The 12,364-nt window shown below is 41.6% G+C and overlaps 1 protein-coding gene and 1 long non-coding RNA gene across 6 annotated transcripts in view; one reads left to right on the forward strand and one right to left on the reverse strand.

Annotated features, from left to right (window-relative positions):
* LOC146670722 (protein NLRC3-like) overlaps positions 1-12,364 on the forward strand; it is a 261,535-nt gene that overhangs the window by 143,887 nt on the left and 105,284 nt on the right. The gene's annotated exons all lie outside the window — the stretch shown is intronic.
* Positions 145-4,453, reverse strand: LOC146670728 (uncharacterized). Of its 5 annotated transcripts, none has more exons than XR_014911565.1 (6): positions 4,371-4,453; positions 3,995-4,073; positions 2,830-2,921; positions 1,953-2,110; positions 1,469-1,526; positions 145-522 (listed from the first exon to the last, which is right to left on the reverse strand). It is a non-coding gene; the product is annotated as an uncharacterized LOC146670728 (long non-coding RNA). The 5 variants fall into 5 exon arrangements; XR_014911566.1 differs by having other exon boundaries at positions 4,367-4,437; XR_014911567.1 differs by having other exon boundaries at positions 4,279-4,418.

Genomic DNA, 12,364 nt, shown 5'->3' on the forward strand with positions numbered 1-12,364 from the left:
TAAATATGAACACATTCAAAAACTCATGTCTCAGAAATAAGCACAGCTGTTCATGTTTGTCATTAGAGTTTTATTTGTAAGAAAATTATGAACTTCATATTGTGTATCAAATAAAAGAACATTTCACAACGCTGAGTCAACAGAAATTTCTCTAATGTAGACGTGTACAGTGTAGTGTAAGCATTAAAAGATCATAAAGGAAACACTAACATTTATGTGAAACTAATTGTAATAAAAAAAATGAACAGGTGGTTTATAGATGTAAAAGAAAGAATCTGAAAACAACACTTTTTTGGTCTAAGTGATCAAAGTAGAAAACAGAACTGATGTTCAAGAACAAACCGTAGCTGCACTAATATTACACATCTCCATTGTTGTGGTGAACAGACATGTTGCTTTTAAAACCACATGCAGTGTGTGACCGTGACTGTTCACTGAGACCATGAACGCCACTTCGCTGAAGCCTTCGCCTTCTTCTTCTTCTAAATTGGAAGCAGAAGGAGCACGAGCTGCTTTGATCTACTGAAAGGAAAAAGCAGAACATCTGAGCTGAAACCAGTCAGCTGAAATCATTAAGACAGGAACAATCATTCAATGCAGTGTCTCACGTATCTTAGCCTGTTACAACTGTTGATACAAGCTAAATACGGTTAACACACAGTGTCAGGGAGCTCCAGTGTGGGAACTAGTGGCTTTACGTTTGTAGTCATTTAACTTTCATCCATTCATTCATTTAATTCAGGAGGAAGAAATGTCAGGTTGATGCAGGCTTATTACATGCATTTGGTCCCATGCTGTCTTTAACTAAATGACTTGGTTCACTTTATGGCTGGGCTGTATGTGGGGTTATATCATGTTATTTGGGCAGGAGTTCCTGTCCTCTGTTAGACTTTTAAAGTTTCTCCATAAGTAGAGTTTCTAACTCTTCTAGCACATCTGTGGCTGACAGCTTTTTGTGGCTCTTTTTACCCCACACTGGTTGTGAGTGTGTAAATAGCCCCACTAGTTCTTTTGGGTTGCAGTTAACTTGGGAGGAAGAGGTAGGTCTGCCATGACTAGATGAATAACAATTATCTGGGATACATAAATTTCATAATGCATGCATATATCTCTATAAACCTGGCCTGTGGGCTGCCATTTTTACATTCAGTTATTTCTTTGTTGAATCTAAATAATGAATGTGTTACAGTTAAACTGACACTGATCAGTGTAAATGGCTCATTGGGACACAGAAACCTTTAAATTAAACACTATCACCTGATATCGAGTGTCAAACAATATCAGAGCTGTAAACGCTGTTTACAGTCAGAATTTATAAAACTATGATTGTAAATAAATTCAAACAAGTGAGCTTTTCTCTTTGTGCTGAATATCAACACTGTGATTTCTTAGACTGTAAGCTTTAGTTTAGCACAACCACTTGTAGAAGCTGCCACTCCAAATGTCTTTGATAACAAGACAAAAAGACCTTTTCAGTCCACGGCCTGAAGTTCTTCTCTGACATCTTCTGCCATCAGCTTTGTCTGCTGGTTTGAAGACAATAAACCACAAAAAAGATGATTTAGTCACTTTGTCTGCATCATGCAGCTCGAATGTGTCGTGTAACGATGTTGAATAGCTGTCGTTATCCCTCTGCTGTGTCAGCAGGATTGTACTGTACAGCATCTCATTGATATGTGAGGAATGCTAATGTAACACGATAACAGACTTACATCATTAAAACATAAAGGGCAGGAGATATTTAGATATTTTTATATTTATATTACATTTTATAGCTGACGGATATTACTAAATAGATAGAATTTACTAAATAGCTGGATGAACATGAAAAATATGTCTATAATAACAAATGACCATGAGAGCCAGTAGAATTGATTCAACTGGACACTCAAACGACGTCCTTAAATGCTCTTTAAGTGGCAGAACAGATGAACAAACAGTTAATTGCTTACTTGAGATGAAATCTGCTCAGCTACTTTGAAAACAGCTTCTAACTGGTTCCTCCTTTAACAGGATGACGGCTCAGGGGTAAGGCCATCATGCAGTCCAGCAACCTTTATGGTTCTGCTTTGATTCACCAGGAACTATTAGGGAAACCTTCCAGCGCCTCCTGTGAAAGACACAGGCATAAACACACAAACATTTATTAACATGTTCCACAGTCTTCCACTTTGATTTTCTCATCCTGTGGACAACAACGTACATGGATGCAGGTTTATTGTTAACTTTTGTAAGGTTTATTTAGTGAACATATCCAGCTGCAGCTCCACTGTGATCCTGAGCTGGATAAGCACTTAAGAAAATGTGTCAATAAATGGACAAACATCAGGTTATTATATTTATCCAAACAGATGGGACCAATAATGCTTCACTGAGTTAGAGACTTTAATGTCTCTTCTATGTAAGAATGTCTCGTGCTGATAGACCTGCAAACTTGACAACAAAGGTTTTTCAGACTGCATGTAGCTCTATGTCAGCTCACACATTTGCATTTATGTCACACTTATTTCTGCTTTCCCATTTTATAATTATTACTTACATTTTGATTAGATACCTTGAGTTTGTAAATGATCAGATTACATAATTGGAATACAATGTATCCAATTCAGGGTTGCGGTGGATGAAGCCTATCCCAGCTGATACAGGACAAAGACAGGCTGCCAGTTTATCGCAGGGCTAACACAATATGTGTAACAGAAAATCCACTTAAATGTTTGATATTTCTTATAATAATCATAATTATGACTATTATTTAAAGGTTTCTTTATAAATACATTTTGATTTTTTATAACTTCTAAAATATAAACCTGAGCCGTTTCAGATTCTGACCTCTGACCTCACTGCAGCTCCCTCTTGGAAGTACGTCTGCTTCTTGTCTACCCCCAGTGTTGACCGCCTGCCCTTGATATCACGTATTGTACCTGAGGAACAAAAAAGGACAAACACTTGCCTTCATTTAAAAGTACATTCATACAGAGGTAATCTATGGAAACACACTAGTTCAACCTTTGGGAGAAATCAGTTCCTGTGAAACATTTCTGTAAATGAACATCATGTGGAGAATGAATGAAACGAGTTCTTCAGGTGACTCAGCAGTCCCACACTGACAAATGAAATCTAGTTAAACTATTAAGCATATTTGCTCTTCTGAAATCTGTGTTAAACAACAACAAACATAAGTTAGTAACAAAAATACAGCTGAGTAGAGGCTTTACAAACCACCAGCAGCCATAATGCTAAATTTTAATCTTCAAATGTTTCTGAGCCGTCTTCAACCTGCTTTTAACACATTAAAGTCCCACAGTCAATGCAGCCTGACTCAATCCTAGATGTTCAGCACACAGAGACACAGAGGTGCCGTTTAAAGTTTAGTGATAACCTGAGTCACTGATCATTTGCAGTATTACAGAGTCTGGCAGTCTTTGCATGATGTCCACGTCACTGTAAGTTTCTAGCTGACTCTCAGGTGTGACAGGTGTGCCAGCAGGAAAGAGTAATAATAACCTGCATCCTGAGGTTTGTCATGCAGGATTAAAGGAGCCAGGCTTTGTTCACACAGCTAGGATTGTATTTTACACTGACCCTGGGTCAGTATAAGTATAATACAGTTTAAACGAAGCACTGAAACTTGCACATATTTATTATAGATGCACTGAAGCTAATCGAGATATTTGCTGTCAGTCTGTGGCTGCGATTAAACACTTTACTGGAAACTTTATTAACTAGTAACTTCATCAGTCATGACAGAAGCTAATATTTCTGTGCTAACATCGTTTAACCAGTAACAGCTTTACTCCAATATAAGCTAACGTTTACACCGTAACTTTAAGCTAGCACCATAAAGACGGTAAAACACGTAATAACATCTACAAATGCATCTTAAAGCTGTTATATTAGCACTCGGTGTATTACTAACATAACCACATTAACATTATTGACACTCGCTGACGTTTAATGGTCATTCTATAAATGCTGTCCGTTTAAATGGTCTTACCTGTAAACACTGCATATCCACCGGATTCCAGCCAGAGTGGATTCTGGAGTCTTCCAAGCTCCTGTTAGTGATCCTCCATCTGGATGGATGAGAACAACCTTCTGAACAATCTAGCAGGAGATGGCCCATATCTATGGGACTGATTTGTGCTAATAACGCCCATTGTATGGACTGATAACAGCCGAAGCGGGTGAATAAAGTCACCCAGTAGCTAGCTGTGCCATTACCCAGCATACATCACTCCCTCCATAAATGCAATAAACCATACAAACGTATCGTTCTACCTGTTTTCCAGGTAGTTGTTTACATTATATAATTTATTGTGTTCAGTATACGTCACTACAAAGTGATTTCGGAAATATATAAATATACGGACAACAGGCTCTTCCGCGGCAATCTCTTCAATCGGAGGACCCTTCACGTCAATTCCCGATGCGAGGGGGGTACCCTGCGCGTCCATAAGTGCAGCAGAGGGAGCCTGACCATGCGTCACACGTTTGACGAGTTGGGAGTGAGAACGTGTTGGAAGGACAGTGTGGAGCAAAGAGACCAGTCACCCATTGTCAGAAGATCAGCACGCTCTATCAAGCCACCTGATAGACTAAACCTTTAAGCATATATATATGTATATGTTGGTGTATACATATATAGCTAGATATATATACATATATCAAAAAGGAACTTTCTGCATTATTGTGTGTTCCGTAGTTTACACTGTCACAAGTGTTTGTGATGTTATTCAAGCTATGCAATGTTAGGTATGTTTCCACAGTGTTGTTCAGCAGATAACATCTAAAGAAAAGGGGATGTGTTGATAGGAGTTATGTGGGTAGTTCAGCTTCACCACTAGGGGGCTGTCTAACCAAATTGTGATATATACTGTGTCGTAGAAGCAGCGGCAGGTTATGTTTACGTACATGGATGTGAGCCACGTTAAAATAAAGAAGCTTGCTCACTACTACGGATGTTTTATTGAAAACACGACACCAACTACATGTTCTAGCCTTGTTAGGCCAATATTATGGTCTACCGTATCGAAAGCAAAAGTTAGATCTAATTAACAATCTCATAAATCACCTCTTTAGTTAAATATATCACCAGACAGACATCCACAGTGCAGACCAGTGGAGTACAAAACTCTCCACTTATTATATTCTCAGAATAAAGATTTACAGAGAAAAGGGGAGGAGCAAACCGCTCATGTTCAAACCAAAGCTTTTCTTTCTGAAGAATTTCATTTAAACGTCCAAACCAGGTGAGGTGCATCGTGTAGTAAAAGTCCTAATACTCTGATCCAGTTAAACTCTTCTACATCTAAGTTGCGTGTGGATTTGAGCCGCCTTTGTATTTCTGTCACTTGATTCTTGGATTTGATCATTGCTAATGTGAATGTCTTTAAAACCATCCTGTTTTCTCTGAGCCAACGATGCACAATTTCTGATGTCTTTCTCAACACTATCTTTAAAAAACTGTAGTCAGCTGAGTGATATATCATCAGCTTACTGCCACTCACAACAATATGAGCAACACTTTCTTTTTGTTCTAAAGATGATTTCAGATCGTTTGTATAAACAGAGAAGAGGAAGTGAGTCATGCAGCATCCCTGTGGCAGCTCACAGTGAGCGTTTGTCCTGCAACATGAGGAGCTGTTTCTACCAGACAGAAAACTACTCATCATAGAAATGTGCAAATCTGAGAAACCGTAAATCCTCAGTTTGGGAAGCAGCAGATCAGGACTGATGACATCAGTGGGGAAACTGAAATCCATGAATACAACTCCGACTTTTTGACTGTTTTCCATATATTTGATCCACTGATTGGTTATTTTAGCAAGAGTGTCCTGACAAATTTTCAAAGGATTAAAGTGCTTCTCCATCTGACGGAGGACAACTTTCTCCAGCATCTGACGCCAAATAAAGTCCTCATGTCTCTCTGATGGAAATTCGCCACGTTCAATCCACGAGTTCAGAATGTTGCATATAGCAGCAGAGTTGGGTGATTTAACCTCATCTCTTCCACAAGAGAGGGACAACAAACTCTTCAGGTCTTCCTCATTAACACTTTTCAACTTGGTAATACATTCTTTTTGATTCATTGTATATTTTGTAAGCAGAAACTCTAACGACACAGAAGGATCTGTTTCTGTGTTCCTGCGTCTGAGTTTACTTCTTTCTACAGTGCAAGTGATGAAGTTATGATCAGTAGTCGATCCAGGTAGAGGTAGGGTTTTGCCTTGAAGGTCTGAAATATTTGTGTAGATGTGATCAATACATGTTTTCTTTCTGGTAGGGTCATCTATGATCTGGGTCAGTCCACACAGAGAGGAGACAAAATCAACCCTTGTCTTCAAATCTTGCAAGATTTTCACTTTCACTTTCTCCTCCTCCCCCTCCTTCTCCTTCTCCCCCCTCCTTCTTCTTTTCCTCCTCCTCCTTCTTCTTCTTCTCCTCCTCCTTCTCCTTCTTGTTCTTCTTCTTCTTCTTTTCCTCCTCTTCCTTCTTCTTCTTTTCCTCCTCCTCCTCCTTCTTTTCCTCATCCTTTTTTTTTTTTTGTGTCCCGTTTGGATCTTTAGCCATCAGAATTGTTGTCTTAAGGCCAAGAAAGATGCCAAGCGGATTTATTTTACCAAGTGGATCATCATGGCCTTGCCATATTGGTCCATTTGATTGACCTTTATTATAATTATGAATTTATTTTATTTTCGGTTGCTACAAACGGGACAGACATGACTGGGGGATAGGACAGGGAGAAAGAATGAAAGAAAGAGAGGGAGAGAAAGAAAACCAATGGGGAGAAGAGACGGTGAGAAGGGGGGGAAGAAAGAAAGAAAGAAACAAACAAACAAACAAAACACCTGGATCACCTGTATGGAGAAAAAAAAAACAGAAGAGAAAGCAAACAACAAAGAGCAACATAATAAAAAAACAGCACCATCACAATAAACTAGCTAGCAGTAGATAACAGTAGATACTAAATAATAAACGATATTGTGCAGCACGCAAGATAGACAGCGCACAATGTGCTTTGAGGCAGCAGCCAAGAAAAGTGTAGTCCGCGTCTGTGAATACCCATGTGTACACCTGTGTGCACACCTGTGTTGATCAGCATGCTTGTATTCCAAAGGTTTCTCCATGTAACGATCTGCTAGGGAGTGTGGGGAGCCATAGCCCCGTCCACCAGGGTATGAAGCAGGTATGGAGGAGATCCAGGCCCCAGAGTACAAGGACCCGAGGAGGACCACCAAAGGGGGGGGAACCGTGCCACCCTCCTGGGAAGAGCTGAGTAGAGCCCCAAAGGAGAGGTCACCCCGCAGCTACGGAGCAGAGGCCAGAGGGGGTTGCAGTGGCGTGCCAGCGGGCTCTGCCGGCAGCCAGCTGTGCCAGAGAGGACCGAGCTTCAGGCCCAGAGGCCTGAGGGCATCCCACCCCCCGGAAGGAGCCCAGTCGGGCCGCAGGCGCCCGGCCCCGCCAATCGGCCACCAGGAGTGAGCCGGTACATACATGAGCGCCCAGCCCCAGACGACAAGGACCACCAACACACCAACGTCTGAGGGCATCAGCCACCGGCAGAGAGTGTGGTGAGGGGAGATAAGCCTCCGTACTTTAGAGGGCCTGAGATGTACCCAGAGAGGTTGAGTCTAAGACCCAACCTGACATATAGACACAGACGAACAGGCACACGCGGACACAAACGTGCATTCCCACCCCATATGCACAACCAAATACTCGGCACTCACCCAACGTGTAGACAGACACAAATAGACACTGCACAGACAGTCGCACTCCCCAAACATACTCTATATCCCAGGTCCAGGTACCCCCGCCCCCAGAGGGGCAAGCCGCAACTAGACCCAGGAGATGTAACCCTTCTCTCTGGGGTGGAGGCAAGCAGACCACCTCCTTATCTGCAGTAGCAGGGAGGCCCCGCATCCCAGACCCCAGTCTGACGGCCAGCACCCCCTCCCAGCCCCCCAGCCCTGACGGCTAAAAGAACCGGGGTGAGTGAAGACCTCAAACCTCCCTACGCCCGCTCATATGTAGTGTTGCTGTGTGCTGTTCTAAAGTGCATTTAAAACTCAGGAGAGCATGGTACTAGCTTCCTCTCAGAGAGCAACACGGCTCCTCCCGAAAACCCTTAGTGTCTAAATGCATTTAAAATTGAGGATAGGGCACCAGCGCCAGAGGTGGGTTGGAGTACACCGACCATCCTCTGGATGCTGTAAAACGTGCCCACCCCCAAGACCCTATATGTATGTGTTATGTGAGAGTGTGAGTAATGTGGATGTCTAGGTTGCAGAATAAAATTGAGGCACAGGCGGCCAGAAGGGGACAGAGGGGGAGTGCCTCCCCTGCACCCTGGTGACATACCTGCACCCCAAGCCCTGCGTGTGTGGGTGGGTGTGGTGGAGCGGGAATAGGGAGGCAGCTGAGGATGGGGAGGGAAGAAAGGGAGGGGCAAGCGGCCCCTCCCTGGGGCCAGCTCCCCCGCTGACCCCAGTAGGCACCCCCACACTCTGGAACCCACCAGGGCAAGGGGGCCCAGGCCCATCCGGACCGGGGCCCGCAGCCGCAGCACCCCCAGACCCCCAAGCCTCCACGCCCGTCCCGGACCCTCCCAGGGGCAGCCAGGCTACCGGGCCAGTAACCAATGTCCGCCAGCACAGACCCTCCCCCATCTCCGCTGTACACAGCCACAAGGAAAACACCATCCAAGAGCCCCAGAGCTCCTAACCAGGTCATGGCCACATCCCCCAGGTTAGACCCTCTAGGAAAACGTCCCTAGGGACTCCCCGGACGCCCTAAGGCCGTCCCTACCCCCATATCAACCACAATAGTGAAGGCAGGACCAAACCATGACCCCCCACCCCCACTAGGTGATGAAGCCGATCAAAGGAGCCCAAAGGGATTGATCAAATGTGATGGCAGAGGTTGTATCAAGACTAATGTGATCTATTAGATGGTTTTTATATTGGTTAGAATTAAGATTATTTTTATTTTTCCAGTTAATGAGGACCATTTTCTTGGCAATGCATAGGGCCGTAAAAACAACGTGGGTTGTGTTTGTTTCTGCAGTGACCTCATCCAAGTTGCCCAGCAAGCATACTAAAGGCTGGAATGTTACATTTCAGACCATTTGATAAGTCTTCACATATCTCACACCAAAATTTCTGAACTGGTGGACAGAACCAAAGAGCGTGGATGTAATTGTCCGGTGTATTTGCTGTGCAGTGTGAGCAGTTGTTGGAAGGCGTATAGCCCATCTTGAACATCCTATGACCAGTATAGTGCACTCTGTGTAATATTTTGTATTGTATTAATTGCAAACTGGGATTTCTGATCCATTGAAAGGTTTTTAAGCATATCTGAGACCAAAGGTTTGGGTCTAAGTTGATTGATAAATCTGCTTCCCATTTTGCAATAGGAAGGGATATTGATTCATCTATTTTAGAAAGTGTTCTGTATATTTTAGACAATAATTTGGGGGGTTTTAGACTAAAAAATTGTACCACACTTGGTGGTGTTTGTAATTCAGCTTCACTGGGATTAAATTTCTTTTTTACTATGGATTTAATTTGTTGATATTCCAAAAATCGTTTCTTGTTGATCCCATATTGTGTAACTAGTCTGTCAAACGAAATAAAGTCTGTTCCTTCCAACATATGTTCCAAGTATTTAATTCCTTTGCAACTCCAATCTGGAAAGTTTATCATATTATTGTTTTGTAATATGTCCGGATTGTTCCAGATAGGTGTACGTTTGCATGGGATTAATGAAGACTCTGACATTTTTAGAAACTCCCACCATGCTGTCAGAGAAGAGCTAATATTGATGCTTTTAAAGCATTCATGTCATTTGATGTTTGAGCTGATAAATGGTAGGTCTGAAATTTCTAGGTTATTACATAGTGCCTGTTCTACATCTATCCAAGGTTCATCTAAGAGGGTGTGTTTAAACCATCTAGAGATGAACTGAAGCCTGTTGGCTAAAAAATAGTGATTAAAGTTAGGCAGATCTAATCCTCCTTTATCCTTGGTCCTTTGTAGTGTTTTTAAGCTGATACGTGGGGGTTTATCTTTCCAAAGGAATTTAGAAATATACGAGTCTAGAGATCTGAACCAATCTTGTGATGGCTTATTTGGGATCATTGAAAATAAATAGTTTATTTTTGGCAAGACCATCATTTTTATAGCGGCGACCCTTCCCATGAGTGATATGGGTAAAGATTTGCATCTAGCCAGGTCGCCTTCTACTGTCTTTAAAAGTGGGATGTGGTTTAATTTAGTTAATTCTGAAAGTTTAGGAGAGACATTTGTCACGGTCCTGGGTCTCCTGACCCAGCGTTTTTAGTTCTTTGTGATTTTTGTATTATTGTACTTGTGTGTGATTTATTCTATGGCTTCTAGTTTTGATCCCTTGCCCTTCATGTCTCTCTGTGTCCCCTCTGTTCTGTGTAATTGTGTCTTTGCATGTTTGAGTTTCTTGTTTTCTGTCACTCTGCATTGTGCATTATGTTCTCATGGTTGGTTTTTTGTTACTCTCTCTAGTCTAGTCTCTTGTGTTCCCAGCTGAGTATTTCCCTGTGTATTTTGGTTCTTAGACCTCTGCCTTATGGTTTATGTCTCTGTATTTCTTAGTTGCTGTCTCCACTGTGTCTAGTTCGCGTCTCTGTGTGATACTTCCTGTTTTACTTTGATGGTCCGTGTCTCATGTGAATGCGTCCTGCTTTGCTTGTCTCGTCAGTCCTGATTTCTCCCATCTGTGCCCTCCTTCTGTGTCTCATTCCCCTCGTTACTTCCCAGTGTATTTAAACCCTGTGTTTCTCTGAGTCAGTGTCGCGTCGTCCCTCATGCTGTGTGTGGATCTCCCTGTGTCTCGCTGTAAGTTCTTAGTTTGTGGCTTCCCAGTTTAGTTTAGTTTGTATGTTTGTTCTACCGGCAAATAAAGCTGTGTTTTGAGTTCATTCCCTCGAGTCTGTGAGTCCTGCATTTTGGGTCCAACTCCCGCCTGCCGCACAGCGATTCATGACAACATTAATACCTAAATATTTTATATTTCCACATTGCAGTGGGGAAGGAGAAGAATTATGGAAGGAGCAATTAATCGGAAGAACTGTTGATTTCGACCAGTTAATTGAATAATCTGAGACACTTGAGAAAGAATTTATCAATGCAATCACCCCAGAGATATTGGTTTGTGAGTTTTGGAGAAAAAGTAACACATCATCTGCATAAAGGCTGATTTTATGTTCTATATTCTTACATTTTATGCCCTTAATTGTTGTAGCCTGTCTAATTGCTGCTGCTAGTGGCTCAATAAAAATTGCAAACAGTGAAGGGGAGAGTGGGCATCCCTGCCTGGTGCCCCTCAGAAGAGAGAAGCTGGAGGATGTTTGGTCATTTGTTCTGACACAAGCTGTTGGGGAGTTATATAATATTTTTAACCAGTTTATGAAAGAGGATCCAAAACCAAATTTGTGTAAAGTTGCAAATAGAAATTTCCAGTCAACTCTGTCAAATGCTTTTTCTGCATCTAAAGAAAATATTATGGTTTCAATGTTTTTACTGCATGAGTAGTCTATCAAATTAAGTAATCTACGTGTGTTTGTTGATGAGTGCCTACCTTTTATAAAACCAGTTTGGTCAGGATGAATTAAAAGGGGGGTTATTTTCTCTAATCTTTTTGAGAGAGCTTTGCAGATTATTTTAAGGTCTACATTAATAAGGGATATTGGACGATAGCTTGAGGGATATACAGGGTCTTTGCCTGGTTTTTGTAAGAGACTGATATTTGCAGAGTTCATATTTGGTGGTAGTCTACCATTTTCTTTGATTTCCTGCAACATCCTGTGAAAAACTGGTGCCAGAATTGTCCAGAATTCTTTGTAAAAAATCTGTTGGAAAACCGTCTGGACCTGGAGCCTTATTATTGGGCATACTTATCAGGGTTTCCTGGAGTTCACCTGGCGTCAGTGGTGAATCCAGTGCCATTGCTTGGGTGTCTAATAATTTTGGAAGAGTTATGTTGTCGAGAAATTGATCAATTTCGTTTTTAGATGGGTTTATTTGTGGTGTATATAAAGTTTCATAGAAATCCCTAAAAATTTTGTTTATTTTTTTAGGATCATATATTGTATTCCCAGATAAATCTTTAACAGCACATATAGTTGTTTTTTCTTTATTGATTTTTAACTGGTTAGCAAGAAATTGTCCGGATTTGTTACCGTGTTCATAATTTTGCAGGCGAAGTCTTTGTACTAAGAATTTAGTCTTTTTATTAATAATTTCATTTAATTCTAGTTTTGTCTTGCGTATTTTGTTTAATATTTCTTGGTCTTGGTGTGACACATAGGCTTTTTCTAAGGATTTGATGT

The sequence above is a fragment of the Rhamphochromis longiceps genome, linkage group LG4 (genome assembly GCF_057381845.1).
Source record: "Rhamphochromis longiceps isolate RC_006_pf linkage group LG4, R_longiceps_female_GT1.1, whole genome shotgun sequence".
NCBI lineage: Eukaryota > Metazoa > Chordata > Actinopteri > Cichliformes > Cichlidae > Rhamphochromis > Rhamphochromis longiceps.